General features: G+C 34.8%; 2 protein-coding genes across 9 annotated transcripts in view; one reads left to right on the top strand and one right to left on the bottom strand.

Moving 5' to 3' along the window:
* Positions 1 to 20,207, bottom strand: part of LOC138695870 (uncharacterized) — a 97,202-nt gene extending 76,995 nt beyond the window's left edge. Inside the window, exon 1 of one of the 5 annotated variants that reach the window (XM_069820192.1) lies at positions 19,837 to 20,207. The gene's annotated coding sequence lies outside the window, so the exon portion shown is untranslated. Of the gene's footprint in view, positions 1 to 3,862; positions 4,320 to 19,836 lie in introns of those variants that run through there. The other 4 variants (XM_069820191.1, XM_069820189.1, XM_069820190.1 and 1 more) reach the window with 4 other exon arrangements.
* Positions 1 to 24,336, top strand: part of LOC138695868 (metabotropic glutamate receptor 1-like) — a 1,249,477-nt gene that overhangs the window by 1,218,650 nt on the left and 6,491 nt on the right. The window lies entirely within an intron of this gene.

Raw genomic sequence — 24,336 nt, 5'->3', positions numbered from 1 at the left:
ATGTTTCGACCTATTTTGGGTCATCTTCAGAACTGGTCGTTGTTGGTCTTGGCGCCTCTTGTTTCCTGTGTGGGTGCATTCGTAGTGTAGAGTCAAAGAGTGTATGTGTTTTGAAATTGAGTTGTGTGTTGAGAATATCGTCACAAAAAATACATCACACTAACATACGAAAACAAAACCACACATAAAATTGCAACCTCATTCGAGAAATTAAATTACAACATCACATACAGAACAAATAACACTCTACAAAAACATCTCAACACACAAACAAACAAATACAACCACACAGGCGTATACAAACTCAAATGTAACACCTGCAACAACTTCTACATAGGACAGACAGGCAGATCATTTCAAACACGTTACAAAGAACACATCACAGCCATAACAAAATTACAAAACACCTCCACATATGCAGAACACATCACAAATGCCAACCACATCTACAGAGACATCAACACAGACATGGAAATACTGCACATCCAACCAAAAAGCTAGAAACTCAACACACTAGAACAATATGAAATATACAGACACACGAAAACACACCCCAACGATATTTTCAACACACAACTCAATTTCAAAACACATACACTCTTTGACTCTACACTACGAACGCACCCTCACAGGAAACAAGAGACGCCAAGACCAACAACGACCAGTTCTGAAGATGACCCAAAATAGGTCGCAACATGTTAACAAGGTACGTTAAAATTTAACATAAGAAAGTTCTTATCATACATATTCCGAATATAAATAATTATCTAGATAAAAATTAAGTTATCTGAGGAAATCCTTTTCCTTTGATATGACAGTTTCTTCTACGTAGTACAAAAAATTAGAAGAATTTAGTCTGTATATGGAGCAAATCGCCAATATGCTGATAATTTCAAATACAGGTTCATTAATGTTTAATGAAAATATTTTGTGTGTTTGTGCATCATTTAATTATAAATTGACTCGTACATATTGAATATGAACAAAATTTGTCCAATAGAAGTGAATAAATACATTATTGTACACAGAAAGTCAGACGACATTATTCTGGCAGAAATACTGAGTAAGTGTATGTATATGTATATTTATTGTCATCAAAAATTATGTACAATTTGTGTACCATTCGTTAATGGCGATCCTGTTACATTTCTGTTTTCCAGAAACACACCCTTAACTATATTTTACTATTAATAACTATTACTATATACTCCATACTACGTACAATCATTCTTGTTATTTGTTAACAAAAAATCTTTCTCTTTAATTACTATTTCTTATACAGGCTGATTCACAAAGATTATGCAATACTCTAGGCTATGATTTCTGGCTTCATTCTGATGAAAAAAAGTTCATATAAACATGTCATATTTTTTTAATTGAATGAGTTGCGCCCTCCTGAATGATAAACATAAACGTAGATATTATGAAGGTTTAAGGATTTAAATTATTTGCAACAATGGTACAGGGTGTATTATAAATTCATTAAAGAACATTCACGTTATTACTCGCCTGAAAAGTCTGTATTGAAGCCGGTTTTCAAAGACCCCACCTTCTGCAGCGATACACGTAGCTGCTCGAGTGTGAACTGCGCACGCCGCATTCCTTACTTCCATTGTTCGGATGCTAGGTAGATACGTTGTACCGGTGTTGAGTTATCTCTAACCATGACCCTGATGTCACGAGATTTTGTGTCGCTGCTATCAGCTGTACTGTTACACATACAGTTCCAGACGTCCAGAGAGAGAGATTGACAAGAATGCGTGTTACGGAAAAAATAAACTATTCAAAATCGGACACATGTATATATGAACTTTTTTCATCAGAATGATGAGAGAAGTCACACCCTAAAGTATTGTACAATCTTCGTGAATCACCCTGTATATATATATATATAATATATATATATATATATATATATATATATATATATAGTCCACACCTGTGGAGTAACGGTCAGCGCGTCTGGCTGCGAAACCAGGTGGCCCGGGTTCGAATCCCGGTCGGGGCAAGTTACCTGGTTGAGGTTTTTTCCGGGGTTTTCCCTCAACCCAATACGAGCAAATGCTGGGTAACTTTCGGTGCTGGACCACGGACTCATTTCACCGGCATTATCACCTTCATATCATTCAGACGCTAAATAATCTAGATGTTGATACAGCGTCGTAAAATAACCCAATAAAATAAATAAAAAATATATATATATTTATACCTTAGTTTTCCCTTTCCATTTTTTCTTTACTATATACAAAAATTTTCCGAGTTCGCTCAGTTTTCTTCCGTTTACTGTTCTATATAGCTTCCTATACGCTATTTCTACATTTAGTATTAACTACTTCCAACATTGTATAGGTATTATGCCATTTATTCCTACTGATTTCTTATTTTTAATTTTCTTTAATATTTCTAGTAATTCCTCTATTCTAAAGTCATCATCTATTTTCACTCAAAACATCTAGAATACACCATTCTTTCGTAGTACTATTCACCATTAACCTATAAAAATGCCTGATCTATTTTTTTTCTTTTATTACAATATTTTTATCCTCGCAATAGATTACTAATCCTATTGGCTTTCATGCTTCCGCTATATTATTACTTCTAATCCAATCATTTAATTTCTTTAACTCTTTACATGCAAATTTTCTTATTTTATTTATGAATAATTCCCTATACCGAGCGGGCTAGCGGCGTGGTAGAGGGAGGTCCGGGGTTCGATCCCAGGGGCCGGCAATCCTAACTGAGGTTTTTCATGGTTTCCTCAGTTATTTCCAGGCAAATGCCGGGATCGTACCTCTTGAAAGTCCGGCCATGGACGGCGATCCTTCCCTTAATCCTTTCATATGTGTGTGAGTGAATGATGTGTAATGTCTTAAATGTTTGTGTTGTATCGGAGGCGGCCCTGGCATAGAGCTGATCCCTCATCCGGGGAGGCCCTCCATGTCCTTGTGTGGTCAAAAAAGTATGTACTCGTATGTGATCCATAGCTTAATACCTCTCCCGACAGGTCGCGGCCCTGTAAGGCCCGTGTGGCGTGGGTCGTGTAATTAGAACCTGAAAGGGAGAAGTTAAACTAAGGGGAAGAAGAAGAAGAAGAAGAAGAAGAAGACGAAGAAGAAGAAGAAGAAGAAGAAGAAGTAATTCCCTATACTCTTTTTTCACATTAAGGAAAATTTATTTTTCTTTATTAACATTACATCTTGGAAATGGTTCTCATCTGTGGAGTTACGGTTAGCGCGTCTAGCCGCGAAATCAGGTGGTCCGGGTTCGATTCCCGTTCGGGGCAAGTTACCTGGTTGAGGTTTTTTCCGGGGTCTTCCCTCAATCCAATATGAGCAAATGCTGGGTAACTTTCGGTCTTAGACCCCGGATTCATTTCACCGGCATTATCACCTTCATCTCATTCAGACGCTAAATAACCTGAGATGTTGATAAACCGTCATAAAATAACATACTAAAATAAAAATTAAAAAATCTTGGAGAAGTAACTTATATGTAAAAATCGTGAATGTTTTTTTTTTTTTCCGGCATATCTTCTCTTTATACAGTACTTCTTTAACTGCGTAAGAAAGAGACAAAGAAAGAAAGAAAGAAAGAAAAGAGAAATTGTCATATTTCACTGTTTACCAATTTTTCCGTACAAAATATGAAACGTATTTTTTGCAACTTTATAAAGAACTGTACATTTTTATGCGTTTCATGTCTGAAAATTGACCGAAAATTATATTGTCCTTGTTTAGCAATTACCACAATTATTCTTTGTATAAAAGTTGTGCTTTTCTTGTTTCTGTGAAATGCACATAGTTCTAAAAAGTAGTTACATAAGTACAACAAGAGCCAAGGTTGTGCAAATATTATAACTTACCTCCAGAGCTACCCCGCGTGTGACCTTGCGTGTTAGTTGAGCCTCGTGTTACGTGCGAGAAGTCCAGACTGCTGCCGCGTCCTTCAGCATCTCTTGCAGTTCTGAATGATGAGGTTGACACACATCCGGAGCGCCACGACCGCAAGCGCTGGGTGCCCCGCCCCTCCAATCTCTCACAAAAGCAGTTGCCGACCCACATCTGCAGCCTCTCGATGACTTACAAAAATGCGCCGTGCCATATGCTAATGATGAGGTTTAGTGTTACTGGTCACAAAACTTTTACGTTTCCATCAATTGTTTTCCGTCCAATGGCAGGCCCTTCACTGCAAACCCAGCATTCTCTAATATTCCCTCTTTTCCGCCTTCCTCTTCGTGATCCATTTTCTACGTTTAAATGATTTTCTTATTCTCAAGTAAAGAAATATCAAGAATTAATAAAATATCGGAATATGTATGATAAGAACTTTCTTGTGTTAAATTTTAACGTACCTTGTTAACACATTTCGACCTATTTTGGGTCATCTTCAGAACTGGTCGTTGTTGGTCTTGGCGCCTCTTGTTTCCTGTGTGGGTGCGTTCGTAGTGTAGAGTCAAAGAGTGTATGTGTTTTGAAATTGAGTTGTGTGTTGAGAATATTGTTGGAGTGTGTTTTCGTGTGTCTGTATTTTTCATATTGTTCTAGTGTGTTGAGTTTCTGGATTTTTGGTTGGATGTGCAGTATTTCCATGTCTGTGTTGATGTCTCTGTAGGTGTGGTTGGCATTTGTGATGTGTTCTGCATATGTGGAGGTGTTTTGTAATTTTGTTATGGCTGTGATGTGTTCTTTGTAACGTGTTTGAAATGATCTGCCTGTCTGCAGCCACAGCCATAACAAAATTACAAAACACCTCCACATATGCAGAACACATCACAAATGCCAACCACACCTACAGAGACATCAACACACTGCACATCCAACCGAAAAGCCAGAAACTCAACACACTAGAACAATATGAAATATACAGACACACGAAAACACACTCCAACGATATTCTCAACACACAACTCAATTTCAAAACACATACACTCTTTGACTCTACACTACGAACGCATCCACACAGGAAACAAGAGGCGCCAAGACCAACAACGACCAGTTCTGAAGATGACCCAAAATAGGTCGAAACATGTTAACAAGGTACGTTAAAATTTAACACAAGAAAGTTCTTATCATACATATTCCGAAGTGATACAGTGTTAAAAGTTGTGTAATCAAGATGTATAATAAAATATGTTTAGCTCTTTCTCTCATATAATCAAATTTATGGTTTCTTCCTTGTCTTCTTCACTGTATGTACTTTTATTTTCTGAAAAGTTCGTCTTGTATCACCTTAAACTAGTGCTGTTGATCGATCAAATTATTTAATTGATTAACTACTTCAATCTAATTGATTAATCGATAGATTAATCGAGTTTTGATCGAGTTTAAAAAATATTTTAATACTGTACTCCAACCACGAGAAAGTCTCAGGGGAATGAGAAGCAGCGGAGTAATGCTGTGAATGAATGTTGATGTCATAAGGTCACACACGTGGGTACTCGTATCTCTATTGGCTAGCTCTCACAGCACAAACAATAACATTGATACACACATATTTACACTACCCTAGTTACAAAATTAGATCACTCTTAATCCCCTGGTCTTTTAATCCCTCCATATAGGAAATAACATATGCAGGAGAGCGCATGTTTTTTAAACTGACGTTATAACGGTAATATTATCTATCTACTTCGCTCCAATAGATGACGCAATAGTAAGCACATTTCTTTCACGGTTGATCTCCTGGTTGGAGAACAGTATAGGGCTGTTGTTCAATTTAACTTGTGTTCGGTGATAGGCATAAGTATTAAATGTTGTATATTGTATATATATTTTTTTATTTTAATAGGTTATTTTACGACGCTTTATCAACAGCTTTGGTTATTTAGCGTCTGAATGAGATGGTGATAATGCCGGTGAAATGAGTCCGGGGTCCAACACCGTAAGTTACCCAGCATTTGCTCATGTTGAGTTGAGGGAAAACCCCGGAAAAAACCTCAACCAGGTAACTTGTCCCGACCGGGAATCGAACCCGGGCCACCTGGTTTCGCGGCTAGACGTGCTAACCGTTACTCCACAGGCGTGGACTTGTATATATTGTATCGTTATGTTACAAAACAACTATTTTAATTACTTACTTATATTTATTATGAGGCTTATAATTTATTGTGTTAATTTCTCCGGGAATTTTTGAGACAAGCATAAATAACAAAAAGTATTAAGACTCACCTAGTTAATACTGCTTCATCCATGATTTTAAACATGTGAGTGCATTCACATGCTCCGAATTAAGTGCCGTTCTACGTTTAGTAACAATGTTTCCTATATCACTAAACACGAAAAAAAAAAAAACTTTTTTTTTCTGTCAAGCACTTCTCCACGATCGTTCAATTTAAATCCAAACGTTTCACGGAGTTTACCTCTCAAATTCTCATATGACATAACGGAGTTTACGCTTTTCATAAACCACAGAAAACTGATTTTTCTCCTTTATCAAACTAAACACACAAGCTTCATATACAAAGTTTTATCGAATGGAACAGCTTAAAATTCTTTCCTAGTCATAAGTATTGTGCGCGCAAGAAAGAAACTAATACGCGACGCTTCAGCGAGACTTCGCGACGGATTAACTAGGCAACACCGCTTCACTGTCACTGACTAGTCGACATAGACCGGCCTGAACTAGCTCCGCCTTATATGCCTTCTTATTCTGAAAGCGCTCTAGGTAACTTGTCCCATTCAGGATGCGAACCGGAGCCCGCTTGTTTCACGCTCAGATATGCTAACAGTTACTCCACAGCGGTGGACGAGTGTATTTCCGTGAAAATCTCGATAACGATTTTTTTTTCGCAACATCGCAATACTTCCCAGACATGACGGAGATAAAGTCATGCGTAACCCAACACTTAACAGATTAGGAGCCACTTGTAGCTCTTCCCCCAAGCATATCCTGTTGCGGTGGCACTGTTATTACAACGCGATTAAACCAGAGAGCAAAAAATAACCTTGTGGACAATATTAATTTCTTCACACACATCACTGCTCGTTGACCATTTGTATTCACATGATGGATGACGTAACTGCTGCCAAGAGCTCAAGGTTCTCTATGAGAGCAGCTCAGATGCTACGACATGAACCTCATCTTGATTTCGTGACAGCCAGGGTTGGGACTTTACGCGTAAAAAAGGTTATTTACATTACAGTAAAATACGCGTAAATAATACGTAATTAACGTAATAAATGTAAAAATACGTAAAATACCTCCAAGAACTTTTATTTTTAGTCTTTCTTTGTTCAGTTTGTGATGAAAGTTTACAGTTTGAACTGCCAACAAACCTAGCTTATAACTCGAGGCTACCAATTAATGTTAAAAAAATGGAGACCTTGAGAATATTTTGCAATTCATACTGGATGAATAAATTGAAAGGTTTCTATACAGAACTGTACACATGGTCTACGACCAACAAAGATATAGTCCCGACGCTGTTATTTCCGGCGTGATCTCCGCCTCTTTGCTTACGCCTTAGGGTACGTACACGTTGGAGCAACGATAAACGATAAAAGAAATGATCTAGCGACGCTTTGGTATTATCACAGTCTACTATATACAGTCGCGAAGCTCAATATGTACTAAAAATGCAAACATGGGTAGTTGCCCACCACTAGGATCGCTACTATCGCCTCATCATCGCAGATCTCTCTCCTAGTAGACGACAAAATATGTTACACTTTCATTGTGTTCTTTTGGAAAAATTAACACCTTCCTTCCATTATTGAAATATTAAATGCATAAAGTTAATTTATTATTTTAATGAAGTATATTAAATTCCACCATAAACTCGAAGGTACCTGCAAGAAATAAGTTAATATAATTTTTGTTTGTGCAAAACGAACTGAAATTTACTATAATAGCTTCACTCATTCAAGATTATAGCGATAATTAACTATGAAACCAATAAATATTAATTTGCATTTCCCTTTACAACAATAATAATAGAAATATGAATTAATGGAATAACTTACGTGTACCGGTACTTGTAGTGTAGGCTTACGTAGTTAACAAAGTGGGATGAGGTTAAGCAATAATAATCACACCAGAATTGGAAATAAAACGTGATCAATAAATTTTATTGTAACAGACTTTTTCTACGTCTCTAGTAAAGTAACAAATAAAAATAACAACAAAATTAACAGCCATAATTAAAAACATATCCTTTGAAAAAAAAAAAAGTAGGCCTAAGCAATAATAATCCCACCAGAATTGAAAATAAAACGTGATCAATAAATTTCGTTAAAACAAACTTAATTTTTCTACGTCTCTAGTAAAATATTATTATTCCAATTATTGTATTTTAGCCATTAACATTTTCATTACAACCAATATTCACAAGCATCAATGTGAAATACGCAACTAGCTAGCACTCGATGGAAATACGACACAGTCCACAGTCGACCGTGGACAGTCTCTTGTTTCTAGTTGCTAACAGCTTGGAGCGCTTTATCACGAGATTTGCAAAAAATCACCTCAAGCTTCGCGACTGTATATAGTAGACTGTGGTATTATCAAAGAATCAAGTGTTCATATCGGAGCAACGAGAACGCGGGAAACGAACATTTTGATTATCAGTAGAAGATATTCTATGCATCCACTTAATGAGAGAAGATATATAGAAAGTATTAGCTGCCAAGTTCAAGGTTAATATAACTTAAATACGTACAAAATTAAACCCGTTTCTCATCCCAAAGATAGTATAAATTCGTTGTGTTGTGATTGTTTCTTGTGATCACATAACATATGACGAATAAATACACAACTGATCAATTTGTCAATATCTACAATAATTAATTTAATAAGCCGAAATAATAATAAATCGATTAATATTCGGATATATTGATAATCACCGGTATTTATACAGATTAATATTATCTTAATCAGAGATCATATGAACGACAAGAGCGAAGAAAATGGAACTTTGCTTTTTCGTCGCTTTTATCGTGTATCTTCGCTTTTATCGTTACTCCAATATGTACACCTCAATAACAATGCATGCTTCAATTCTCTCTGATATAGCATCGCTGCTTCTTTTATCGTTTATCGTCGCTCCAACGTGTACGTACCCTTAGAAAGTGAAGGCTCTATAATGTCTAGGTAGGTAGTATCGTTCGCCATTTTTGTTCTTACGTTGCCGAGCTACCATTCGAGGAATCTATTTGCCACACCGTTAAACATTGTCATATCGTAGCTCCTATGACAATAAATCAAACGCAATGTAATTCAGCAAATAATTGAGCGGCAAATAACGTCTTCGTATGCTTTCTGCGAACGCCAACGAAAGAGCTAAAATGGCAGGCGATTATATTAAGTATTTATCGAGCTTTAAGAAATGAATCAGCGAGTCACAAGACGCACACGTTTAAATGTAGCCGAATTGCAACGCGATTGGCTGCCGGAAGTTAGAGCGACGGGACTAGTAATGACAGTGGAAGTGAAGATTGAAAATATAAGTTGATTAATGTTCTGACATGCAAAAGTCTATTCAGACATGCTTCCCAACTCTTTGATGATTAGTCATTTACCACATAGAATTTGGAAAATTATTACATTTAATGAGTTATTATGTTCAAATCATAATTTTTACTTTAAACTCTTACACTATAAAAAGGCCTTTATCACTAGAATCGTTGTAATATATTACATAACGTAACATAACAGAACATTATCAATTTCGAAAGTGCTCAATTTTAAGAATTATTGGAGAGTGTTTCTTACGTTGTATTCATCCTGGTGACAGTCAATACAAATTCATCGTATGATAGGGTAAGTTAGAGTGATTTTTTTTCACTCCTTCGCTGAGTTTCAGCCTAGATCATAATATAGATAGATAGGTCGGCCTTATAGGTTTTGAAGTTAACTTTTGTCAGGTTTACTACGCTGCCATCTAGTTGTTACATAAAGAGTCACGTCATAATTCCCATTTGAATTGTATTAGCGACTGTACTACCATCTCGTGTTCATTTACGGCGAACGGCTGGCGATCCTGGCCGTTGTTCTCTTCAAAGTGCAAACGATTTTAACATAGCGATGACTTATCTGTTACATATATGATCTAGGGTTTCAGTAATTGATTTTGTGAATTTTCCATTTTATAATAGGAGCTTTCTTTTTGATAGTATCTTGCGATGTCACATTTTCCACACAACGACGACCCACTAACAGAACTTAATATATCACTGAACGTTATGATAGTGAGCCTAAAACAAATAGCAGAAAATGAATCTCACGTCAGATCCAACGAATTGATTAGAAACGTGCATCAGTCCATTATTTTAACTATGATATAAAATCTTTACTATTTAATATATACGTAGACATGATTCATGGCTGGGTTATGGGAAAGGTAAAATAAGCTTCAATATCTTGCAAATGTAAGACTTGAGACGTGTGTGATTGTTTGTTTGTGTGTGTGCGTGTGCTGTAAACCAATATGTAGTTAGTGTAAGACTTGTGTAAAATACATACATACATAATTATAGTGAACACTTCTAGTCAGGTGTGTGCTTCAAGGTCCCACATGCCACGTATGGGTGCGCGCTTCAAGGCTCTACTTTAGTGCGCCTAAGGGTTCAGTTTTACTCCAAAGTGCACTTTGTGGATGCAGCGCAACTGAGGTATTACTAGGAACATTATGCAGTACATGGTTCTTCCCCTTAAGGGGAAACTTCACTGAAAAACATAAAAATTTCCCAAAAAAATATATATTATTGGCTCTTTCACGTTTTTTAGAATGTAGGCCAGTGATGTCAAAGCAAGCGCATTTTTCTGACCTTGACGTCGTGCGCGGGCATCAAGCGCTAAGTATGAAAAGAGGAAGGGTTGTGTATATGAATAAGCAGCCTGTTGGATTAAGAAAACAGTGGTGCACAAACTTCAAACGGAACGTGAAATTTTATGTCGTTACTTATATATGGCTTCTTTCTGTTTAATATTATCTATATTGTCTGTAAAACAAAAGTACTAACACTGATTTCTTAATATTGCACTTGTGTTTTAAATCTTAATAACATAATAGAGAGTTAAGAAGGAATATTCACTTAAATTCCATAGTAGTATAATATTATCCTACTGTATTAAGTGGATGAAACACATCATTCATAAAGAAAGTGATATTCCAAAGAAAGAGATTGAGTATGACATGATAAGTTGGAATTTATATTGATGGTATCTTTAGCCGTACAAAAGTAACCAATAAACTAATCAAAACAATATTACAGCACAAAGCAAAGTTACCTAGGTACTGTATCTGTTTTAAGTGTAACTAATATTACATAACAAAACTCTTATCGCATTATGCTTTTAAGGTGATATTTGTGAAAAACTTCCTATCATCAGAATATTAAATTATTTCTCGAAATCTGCTGAAGCTATAGAGCTGACATTTTTACAACACATGAGCACGCATCTTTTGCTTATGATGTAACAGTAGTTGCTTTGTTAATTAATTTCCTTACAAACAATTTCCATTCGAATATTTTCAAAATTTTCAATACACTATCTTCAGTAATACGTATATACGGTATATTAGATTTACGAAAACATTCTGTAAGGCTACTAAATAAATACCTGAAAATTTCACTTTTCTATACGAAAAGTTGAGAAAATATTTATTTTGAATAAAAAAATCAAACTTGTGAAAAATGAGCATTAAAATTAAAACTTACATTCTTATAATGCACTTATACTTCTCAGGCAAATCTAAAAATTAACATGGATACAGTTTTAATAAGTTCTCTTCCCTTTATCTATTGAATCAGTGCTGCCATCCCTGAATATAGCTCGACCAAGCGGCATATACTACCTCTTTCGTCTGTCTCTTTCCTTTCCGCTGTAAAGCGCTCAGGCTCTCCTAGGCTCTAAAGTGCGCGCTTGCTCCTATGAGCATCAATTGACATTCCTGATGTAGGCCTATATTTTCATACCCAAATGGATTTAGTTCAATTCTGATTAATAAATGTTTAATTTTTTTTAATTGAGACTTTAAGAGGGCGTGGCATTTAAAGAGCTGTAAAAATTATTTTTTCATCAAAGGATTCTTTTTTATAAATTTCTGATTACAAATCTAGGAACTTTTCCTTCTAAAGTTGCGTCCCTGAAGTTACTGTATGAATGTAGCGTTTGAGAATATTAATTTACATAAATTTTCATTTTAATTTCAAATCCATTTTTCCGTAAATTTATTTTTCTTGATTCAACATCAACTTGTTTGTACCAAATATTAATAAATCTGGATGAAATTTTTACTGCAAGTATTTATTAGGTAGCTGCATGTTTCTATGTATTTATTTTGTGAGAAATCCTGCCACTTTGTTTTATTAATTTTTTTTCATAAATTATAGGAAAATGACATTTTTTATTTTAATTTCAATTTTTTTGTAATTGAATAAATGAGATATTTCATAAAATGAATGCATAGAAATGTTTCTTTATGTCTTGTGAATGTAACAAAAAAACCGAAACTTAAAAATTGAGATCTTCTACTAAAACTTGGGTTTGAAAATATTTTGTAAAAAGAATAGAAAAAATCAAAAACCAAAAACATTTGAGAGTCCAAATTTGGATTTTGTTAGTCCTTTACATAGTAAACATGCTCTCAAAATTTGGTTGAAAAAAATTATTTGGAAAGAAGTTGTCATTTTTAATGGATTGTCCCCTTAAATAATTCTGATCTTAACGTCTTAAACTGTCCCAACGTCCATCGGTCTTGTGTTAATAAGAATAGTCTCAAAATAGATTTTGGAAAATCCCGAGGAGGTTATAAAAACCGAAGATAAAAAGAGAGATAAACTTCACAAAATCTTTTTTCATACTATAACCGTGACAGCAATAGTGAATATTTAAATTGGTGGATAATCTATTCTAATTCGCAGTACTCCATATAAATGTGAAGCGTTTCATATTTCATTTAGTAGAGAAGACTGTAGTGTGCGGAAAGTGCGTGTGAAAAAATTTCACTGAATAGGCCTATAGGAAATCGTACTTCCAATGACAGTTCTGTTGCCAGAAATCCTATCATTCCGCACTTTCGTAGAAAAAGATTTTATAAGGATATTCATGAGTATGTTCTATTAGAACATAGCATAATATTAATAAATATACCTAATATAATGATAATAATAAACAAAATTTTAAATATGAATAATGTTAAATGTAAACAATTTTAATAATAATAATAATAATAATAATAATAATAATAATAATAATAATAATATAATAACAATAACAACAATGGCTTTATTTAACCTGGCAGAGTTAAGGCCGTAACTTACATAGTTGAACATACAACTGAATCGGATTTAAGTAATTACATACAGACATACAGATACGATTTAGGTACATAATGAGATCAAAAGAGGTAGTTACATAAAAATTTACCTCATAAAATAAATGTAAACACATTGGAATACATATTAATGTTGTTAGAATCAAATACGAATCACAGAAAATCAGAAGCCGATAGTTCAATAAAAAATGTACACAGTAAAAATAAAAATAAACACATTTGAATACATATTTAGTATTAGATTACAAGAAAGTAGGATTCACATAATTAAACCAGAAACCGACAGTTGAATACAATTTACACACTAAATAATAAAAAAAGAACAACACAGTGAAATACATATTGGTGTTAAATGATAAATAAACACGATTTACACGATTACACAATAAAAAAAAGAAACAACAAATAAAAATAAATACAGTGGAATACATTGCATTCAATATTTGCAGCGCGTTAGGTCTGGCAATTCATCATAAAATATTTTTCTAATTTAAATTTAAAAGAAATTAAAGTTCGGCACCCCTTGACTTCAGGCGGCCGAGAATTCCAATGACGAGAAGTAGCAACAGTGAAAGATGAAGAATACAGAGATGATGTGTGGAGTGGAATTTCTAGCGTGTTATAATGTGACCGAGTATTGTGATAGCGAGAAAGATTGTGGAATCGAACAAATAAGTAAGAGGGAGCAGAAGTGTGCAAAATTCAGTATAAGAGAAAAAGAGAATAACTTTCTCCTCTCGCATAACCTGAGCCACAATAATTTGTCGCAAGACCCCGTGTTGATAACCCAACCATAGAGCGTCAAAAACACGCCGCTTACACAACTCTACAGCGTCAAAAACGCGTAGCTTACACAATACTAGAGCGTCAAAAACGCGCATATTACTCAATTCTAGAGCGTCAAAAACGAGTCGCTTACACAAATTTAGAGCGTCAAAAACGCGCCCCTTACACAATTCTATAACTTCAAAAACTCGTCGCTTAAACAAACCTACAGCGTCAAAAACGCACCGATAACCCAACCGTAGAGCGTCAAAATCGCGCCGCTTACACAAATCTGGAGCGTCAAAAACGCGCCTCTAAACCAACACTAGAGCGTCAAAAACGCGCAGCGTACACAACTCTAGATCATTAAAAATTCGCCGCTTACACAATTCTAGAGCGTCAAAAACGCGCAACTGAGCCAAACGTACAGCATAAAAACCGCGCCCCTAACACAACAATAGAACGTCAAAAACGTGCAGCTAACCCAACACAGGAGCGTAAAAAACTCGCCCAAGACCCAAGACTAGAGCGTCAAAACCGCGTCACAAACCCATCCATAGAGCGTCAAAAACGTGCAGGTAACCGAACACTAGAGCGTCAAAATACGATGCCAAGGCAACTCTAGAGCTTCAGAAATGCTCTGCTTATACATCCTGAAGCGTCAAAAACGAGCCGTTAACACAACACTATGGCATCAAAAACGCCAACCCAATCCTAGAGCGTCAAAAACGCGCCTCTAACCCAAACCTAGTGCGTCAGAAAAGCGCCGCTTACATAACTCTGGAGCGTCAAAAACACTCCGCTAAGCTAACACTAGAGCTTCAAAAACGCGCCGCTTCAAACAACTCCAGAGCGTCAAAAGCGGTCCGCTAACAGAATCCTAGAGCGTCAAAAACGCGCCGCTATGCCAAACCTACAACGTCAAAACCGCGCCCCTAAGCAAACATGGAGCGTCAAATAAGCGCCGCTAATCCAAATGTGCAGCGTCAAAATCGCGCCGCAAAACCAACGCTACTTAAAAAACACGCCGCTAACCAAACTCTAGAGCGTCAAAAACATGCCGTTTAAACAACTCTATATTGTCAAAAACGCGCCGCAAGCCCAACCCTAGAGCGTCAAAAACGCACCTCTAACCCAAACCTAGTGCGTTAAAAAAGCGCCGCTTACATAACTCTGGAGCGTCAAAAACAGTCCGCTAAGCCAACGCTAGAGCGTCAAAAGCGGTCCGCTAACAGAACTCTAGAGCGTCAAAAACGCGCCGCCAAACCAAACCTACAACGTCAAAACTGCGCCCATAAGCAAACATGGAGCGTCAAATAAGCGCCGCTAACCCAAACGAGCAGCGTCAAAATATTAGTTTCTAAATGTTAGATTTATTCATTATTAATTGTGTTTTATAATATATATAAAGTCCCCCTAAAAATTAATTAGTTTGGACGTTATGGGGTTTTTCCAACAAACAAACTGAATCATTGCAAGCAAATCATTGATATTTTTCTAAGTATTAGAGTGAATGATAGTAAGTATGAACAACGTTATAATCTACGTAAAAACAACAGTATAAAATCACAACAACAAAAAAATTCTGCTACAACAGACATTTTTCTTATCAGGACGTAAAAGGAATGAAGTAATTGATGTTTAGATTGTCAAAATCAATAAATATTAGTTTATTACTCCGTGTATAAAACAGTTTTCTACATTGCGTATTTTACATGTAAATTACACGTAAAATACGTACAGGTAATTTACTCGTCCAATTCTGGTGTGAAGTAGTAACACTAGTGCATGAAGCAATAACACCAGTGCGTGAAATAAGCAAAATGTGCGTGACGTAATAATTTGAGGCTATCGAAGAAAAAACATTGTATGGTACACATACGTGAAGTTGCCTCGTTTCTCAAACCTACACTCCTGTCTAAATACTGCCCACTTTACGACCTCATATCATAAATAACTATCAGAGAAGTGAGCAAAAAATGTATTTTCCAATTTTCTTAAATATATTTCATGACAAATAAACCTCAATCCAGGACATAGGACACTATTAAAATCCAGGACAATCCTGTGAAATTCAGGACGTCTGGCAATCCTGAACACAAGGATAGAATATTTTACTATTGACCATGTATATTTTATTTCTGACAAGTCAATTTTGCTGAGAATAAATAATTTTAAAAATTGCGCTAGTTAAGATAGGCTTATTACTCATGGACCTTGGATTTCAAATGTGTCAACACTCAGAATTGCCTAATATAGTGTCTTATTTACTGTATATGTTACTGTAAATGTACGAAGATCGGTAAATGTTAGAATTTATCAGTATAATCTAACATTTACCGATATGGTCCGGTAAAACCTCAAAATATCTTATTATATTCATTCATTTCGAACTTTTACCAAGAAATGTTGGTAAATCTCAGGATTTACCGAAGCGAGTTGGTAAAACCTAGATCGAAGAATCCAGAACGAAGAATCCTGCTTTCGTTGTGCAGTAGAGTTGGGCAACACGATTCTTTTTCAGAAGTCGATTCCAACAATTCAATCACACATTACGAATCGATTCTAACGATTCGTTCACGATTCTTCTCAGTCTGCGATTCCAACCATTCTTTTGAATCGTCAACGAGTTCACGATTCTTTCCAGTCTGCGATTCCAACTAATCTTTTGAATCGTCGCAAGACACTTTCCTTTGCAAACCACGCGTAGAACAAAAACGTTCTACATCTCTCTCATAGATGGCATAAGAGGCGAGACATTGGATTGTCTCTTTCTCATTGGCTGGAACCATTCAGTATGAACTCTATTAGTCTACAAAATTACCCAAGATAATGTCTCTAAATTATAATTTATCAACTGAACCTTATTATGAAGTACATTTTTTGCATTACATCTCTATTTAACTATGCAAATTTCAGGTTTGTGTTCATTATTTTCCATACTTAACAAATGCAGTACATATTTTGATTTCACTCTCGCTCGGGAGCATTCGACACGGTTCGGAAATGTCCGCTGACAGGTTACATCAAACAACGAATAGAATCGTGGGTTACGATACCATGCCGATTCCTTCATATTCTTTTGAATGACGATTCGTTTGAACGACGATTCGTTACGATTCTTTTGAACGACGATTCGTTGATACCACGAATCGATTCTTACGATTCTTTATTATTAGTCGTTCGAATGAACGATTCGTTCACGAATCGACCCAACTCTATTGTGCAGGTTCAGACATATTTGCAGAATCGATCATGTGAAGCGGCTCCGAGAGGCTGCCAAAGAAGGTCTTGAAATGCAAGCGAAGAAAATGGAAGCAGCCTCTTTAATAAAATTCCAAAACTTTCAATCGGACAGAATTTGAGAATCAAAGTACCGGATGTAGGCCGGGCAAAAATTGACGCAAAATCAATAATAACAGTAGTCATAAATATTCAAGATGACGAGTTTTATAAACTTGGTACCAAAGCTGGCGAACTGAAGTCATTGTACACTAGGAATAATTTACATTGTGCAAAGAAAATTTTATCATCATCGAAGAAGTAGGAAAAGAAGAAATTAGTGTACGGGAAGTGGTTGGCAAACTATTGTTGGAGGGCAAGAGTTCAAAAAGTGTACAACAAAATAGCAATATGCGTTACAAGAGCGGTATGTTGAAGTTTTCATGTTCGAGGAAAAGTTTGAAAAAGCGAAACGTAGTTGAGCTTTTTTAATTTCCGAGAATTGAAAGAAAACATACCGCTCGTGAATCTTACATTATTTTGTGCGAAGATCGTTTATTACATATCTGAAAGAGGAATTTCTAATTAGTTGCAATGAAATCTCCATCTTGGTTTCTGTTCAATGACGGCAAATTTGCAAAACAAAAATATCTATCTTCAACATTGTTGCTTTAAAATGTTTTCTGTGTTTACTATACTCCAGCAGGCCGTGATATACGTCTGTCTTTTTTTCCCCCAGCCTATGATGAGTCTGGAATCTTGTTGATTTTTTCACGGCTTCCTTAATGTTACTTGCATAAAAAATGCAGTAACTTTAGTGGAGTTGTAGAATTTACTTAATTTTTGCAAATATTTAAAAACAATAATTAACAGTGCAATTTAGGTGAAATTGCAGTGGTAAGTTTTCAATTTATAATCATTACTATATTGAACGTCTCTAAAAATAATATGTTAAAAGCCTAAAGCAGTAAAATAAATATGTCACTTAAGCGGTAAGAAGAGGGAAATTGTTATGTGTGTTAGGTTGGGAATACTGAATGTGGAATTTTAGACTTTCCGCGGATTGGTTTTGTGCGAAAACCAAGCAAACACGCACGATCTCGCACAAAAATGTTTGTGTAGGCCTAAATCATATTCCATGTTGTGTAATTCTAAATGTCATAACAGCCAACCTTGTTGTAACAAGAATTAACATCCATAATGTTTGTTTTACTTTATTTGTGGACCTGAGCTGTTTGAAGGAATATAAATGCTTTGTTAATTTGTATATAGAACACTATAACAGACAGTGGTTAAAACTACAATATTTTTCACTATTCTTAATATGGAATTTTGTTTATTATAATCACATTGGAATATAAGAGTATTTAAATAACTTCAATTTAAAATAAATACAAATTATTTCAGCTATTGCTGAGGTATTTTTATTTGTGTTTTTAAATAGATCCTAAAACAACAATAAAAAGATGAATCGGCAATAGATATGTAAAAGTGCGAAGATGCGAAGAATGGCAAATCTTAGTAAAGATTTTTCCGCACAAAACCAATCCGCGGAAAGTCTAAAATTCCTCATTCAGTATTCCCAACCTAACACACATAACAATTTCCCTCTTCTTACCGCTTAAGTGACATATTGATTTTACTGCTTTAGGCTTTTAACATATTTTTTAGAGACGTTCAATATAGTAATAATTATAAATTGGAAACTTACCACTGCAATTTCACCTAAATTGCACTGTTAATTATTGTTTTTAAATATTTGCAAAAATTAAGTAAACTCTACAACTCCACTAAAGTTATTGCATTCGTGATGCAAGTAACATTAAGGAAGCCGTGAAAAAATCAACAGGATTCCAGATGCCGATGTTATTACTGCAATATGTTATATAAATAATATTTTTAAAATATTAAAATGAAAAATAAATCATTACATAACCTTACCGTTTGTTTTAAGTTCGCATTTATAGACTGGGGGAAAAAAAGACAGACGTATATCACTGCCTGCTGGAGTATAGGAAACACAGAAAACATTTTAAAGCAACAATGTTGAAGATAGATATTTTTGTTTTGCTAATTCGCCATCATTGAACAGAAACCAACATGGAGATTTCATTGCAACTAATTAGAAATTCCTCTTTCAGGTATGTAATAAACGATCTTCGCACAAAATAATGTACGATACACGAGCGGTATGTTGTCTTTCAATTCTCGGAAATTAAAAAAGCTCAACTACGTTTCGCTTTTTCAAACTTTTCCTCGAACATGAAAACTTCAACATACCGCTCTTGTAACGCATATTACTATTAAATAACTTCAATTTAAAATAAATACAAATTATTTCAGCCATTGCTGAGGTATTTTTATTTGTGTTTTTAAATAGATCCTAAAACAACAATAAAAAGATGAATCGGCAATAGATATGTAAAAGTGCGAAGATGCGAAGAATCTGTTGGTAAAAGTTCAAAATGTACACATCTAATAAGATATTTCAGGGTTTTACCGCACTATAACGGTAAATGTTAGGTTATACCAGTAAATTCTAAGATTTATAAATAATGGATGAAGCAACTTACCGGTTGTCAGTGGTTTATCGGGACGATGAAGCACGCTGGACCACTCTGTCTGCAGTCCTACTCACAGTGTAATAGTACTCGCGCAACACTTGGAAAGAAAGGAAACTAACCTTGCGCAACAGAATTCAATGGAGGCAGTTACGCAGCATAATGCTGGACCCTCCGGAACGTATCATTACGTGGGACTGACGTTCCACAAGCTGGCAGGCCCTCAAGGACGACTTGAAATTTATCGTTAACGCTGTGCAATACATTCGCATCCGGTCGACATTCTGAGTGAATTGCTATTTTTCAATAATTACATAATTCGTTTGTTTTCTCCCTTTGCAACTTTGTGTGTTCCTTTGTTTCTACTGGTTTTGTTCGTTTTCATTTCTTCTATTTGTGTGTGTTTTTTCATGTTTGTCCTTTTATTTCTTTTATGCTCGACCATGCCGAAATGTAGTAATTATACACCTGGTAGCAGTCCTTTAATGCATGTCATTAAAGTACACCTATCATTAAAGTTCAGGTGTTTTCAGCCAATGACAACTCAGCTTACAGGTGTACAGCCAATAACGAGTCAGCTTTGTACCGTTATAAAACCGCAAGTATCGATTATTCTCGGATATGCAATCGAAAGAGAATTAGCGAAAAGTCACGGAGGCTGGAAATCCAATACTGTCGCAGAAGATTATGTTCTGTTACTATAATAATTAGCGTTAATTGTAAATAATATTCAAATAAATTCAATTTATCATCTCGTTTTTCAATGTCGAATTCAATAATCAAAGTTATACAAAGTTTAACGGATTACACAAGGTCAATGACATTAGTGTTCCTCGGAAAAAAATCAATACTTTCGCGTCTGCGCACATCTCACAATTCACGACCTAGAACAAGGTCACTTCCGATCTTGTTAGATACAAATAAAATGTATACATCTGAATACTGTAATTTGAAGTTAGAAATATGGTCGAGCATAAAAAGTCGTATGAAACTCGCCTATAATGGTAATTAAGACGCTCATATGAAAATTATGAAACTCGCTTGCGCTCGTTTCATAAACATCCATACTCGCTTCTTAATTACTATCATTATAGGCTCGTTGCATAATGTACTATTTAGATGTCAAAGTGTATACTCTACCTACAAGGCGAGAAAAAATGTAACGTTTTGATGTATGTATGTATGTATGAATGTATGTATGTATGTATTTATTTATTTACACTGCAAGTGGGCAAGCACCCGGTGGCAGTGGTATACACAATATAAACAATACACAATAAAATGATAAACAATACACAATAAAATTTACAATACACAATACAATTATACAATACACAGTACAATTATATACACAATACAATAAGAATACACAACACAATTTCACACAATAATCACAATTAATAATAAAACATAAATAAAATACCTAATTTTACAATACAACCTACATATGTATAGGCCCTACATAAGTTTCAATAGTCTTTCACTTTACTCTCATCTCACTCACTGTAGTGGCACTATGACGCATTTCACTGACACACTATAACACATTTCACTGACACTATAGAACACATTTCTTTGACGCTATAAATAAAATTATCACTGATCGGAACTATTCACTGCACTGTAAAACCATAACTTCACTGACTCACCTCGCTTCACTGATACAACAGTTCAAATAAGTCAAATAATTACACCCTTATGCATACTTATAAACAGAACTACATTTAAGCTAAACATTTCTAGTCTAAGGCCCTCTTACACGCTATTTTTAAATAATTTACAATTCAAACCAAGGAAGTAACTCGTCAGGCTAGATAAATACATGTCACCTTAAAAAATTAAATGTTAAATGTCACCTTAATTTTAATTTGCACTTTATACACAACTTTTTAAGTTATTCTTGAATCTCCTTAAGGAAGGACAGCCCTCAAAGACCGCTGCAGGTAGGTCATTCCAATCATTTATAGTTCTATTTAAAATGAGAATTTACCTACATCCGTTTTCTGTTTCCTACATTTGATTTTAAAATCATGATCGTTCATACCATAGTACGTTGGCTTTTATAATGATGTGAAATGTCTTTCTGTAAACTACTCGTACGACGTCATTCGTGGTACCATGGAAACATACGTGCCTCGAGGTTTTCCATACGGTCCGTCTCACTCCATTACCTATAATAAATAAATAAATTTAGCTTCCCTTATGAAAAGATTGCCAGATTTGACAAAGCATATTACATATAATTTGGAAACACACCTAAAAAGTAAAATGATATACATTTGAAACGGTTAGGGAATCGAATATACAAAATGTTAGAAAAATTCACACCTAAGTAACGTTTGTGCTCATTTACAGTTAAGAAAGGGGGAAAAAAATATCATCAGATATACCGCGAGAAAAATAATAGTACTTACGAATTTATTGGGATTGATATCTAAACCAATCAACAGCCATCGGTTAAGATAACTTGAAATTTCCATTATCACTCCCATACAAATGATTTCTCAATATCTGAACCGATCCTTTGAGGGCACTAATGGCTATTGCCTTCACAATTATGTGTGTTAGCCCCAGGTTTTTACATTTGTTGGCAAAGAAGGAGAGTATGGTGTGATAACTATTACGTTAAGTCTATTCTCGGCTTTTTCCTTCAAAATTATCTAATGTTCCTTCATATAGACCTCTCTGGTCTTCCTCTGAGTAATTATGGAACCTGTATGTGGTTCCGAAACGTTGGAAATGCCAAGTTCCAGGACGCGGTGAATTACCAAAAAACCTAATTTCGAATTGAGTCCTATAGTTCCGAAATGTGTCTTATTCACTTCTGATGTGTTTTTTTTTTTTTTTTTTTCACAAATGGAGAAAAATATTTTTCCCATTTTTTTATGTTAAAATAAGAATTTTATAGTATATAGATCAGATATAGAAGCTCATTAGGTTACTTTGTTCAGTAAGGTTTTTATTGACAACACATCGTATAGGATAAAAGACTGGTGTGATGCCAATAAACTTAGCATCAACTAATAAGACTGTAGATATTAAATTTTCTTTTAATAGAAATATTACTGACTTGTCTTCCTCAGTTAAATTCCAAGGCATTCACCTCGAAGCCGGTCTGGGCTGGAGTACACACATAGCATATCTTGTTAATAAAATTAATAAAGGAATTTTCACGTTACGAATCCTCAGACAAACATTATGTTATAATTCTTTACTTACAGTTTATTATGCCCATATTTACAGTCACTTAAGTTACGGGACGCTTTTGTGGGCAACCATACTTCGGTTTCTAAGTTGTTTATCCTTCAAAAGAGAGCAGTGAGAATTATTTGTGGTGTCTCTTCTAGAACTCATTGTAAACCACTTTTTGTACAACTAGGAATACTTACGTTGCCGTCAATGTTTGTTCTGGATTGCCTTCTGTATGTTAAGCGTAATGTGCATAATCTTCCTACTTGTTCATCCATTCATAATTATTCTACCCGTTCCAGACTTGACATATATTTCACCAAGTAGAAATATAGTGCTACAAGCAATAGTTTTATTTCCATATCTTATAAACTTTATAACTCCTTACCATTGCATGTAAGAAACACGTCATATTTTACTTTCAGAAGGATGGTGAGAAGGACTTTGATGGCAAATCCACTCTACAGTGTCAATGATTTTAGCAATATTACGTTTTAGATACAATTTGTTTTAACCTCATGTAATTGACAAATCTGTACATTTTAACCTGATTTTATACTATTTATTTTAAAACTTTTAACCTGTTTTTGTGATTATCTGATTATTGTATATTTATTTTTTATTTTATTCTTGCATTTATTCATATTGTAGTAGCCATGTATTATATATATATATATATATATATATATATATATATATATATATATATACTCTGACGTTGTCTATGGCTTTAAATCGCTGAATGACATTAAATTCATCTATCTATCTATCTATCTATCTATCTATCTATCTATCTATCTATCTATCTATCTATCTATCTATCTATCTATCTATCTATCTATCTATCTATCTATCTATCTATCTATCTATCTATCTATCTATCTATCTATCTATCTATCTCTCTGCCTGCCTGCCTGCCTGCCTGCCTGCCTGCCTGCCTGCCTATCTATCTATCTATCTATCTATCTATCTATCTATCTATCTATCTATCTATCTATCTATCTATCTATCTATCTATCTATCTATCTATCTATCTATCTATCTATCTATCTATCTATCTATCTATCTATCTATCTATCTATCTATCTACCTACCTACCTACCTACCTACCTACCTACCTACCTACCTACCTACCTATCTATCTATCTATCTATCTATCTATCTATCTATCTATCTATCTATCTATCTATCTATCTAAATGTTAAGCAAGTTTTGGAACTAAACTAGAAGAAGGCAAGTTTTGGAAACAACATAGATGAATAAGGCACTATTTTGAAAAACACAAAAATCTTCAATGTAAATTAAATTTTGTATTACAAGACA

This window comes from Periplaneta americana, chromosome 3 (genome assembly GCF_040183065.1).
Source record: "Periplaneta americana isolate PAMFEO1 chromosome 3, P.americana_PAMFEO1_priV1, whole genome shotgun sequence".
Classification (NCBI taxonomy): Eukaryota; Metazoa; Arthropoda; class Insecta; order Blattodea; family Blattidae; genus Periplaneta; species Periplaneta americana.
Note: the sequence above shows the minus strand (reverse complement) of the source record. Positions and strands in the feature narration are given on the sequence as shown.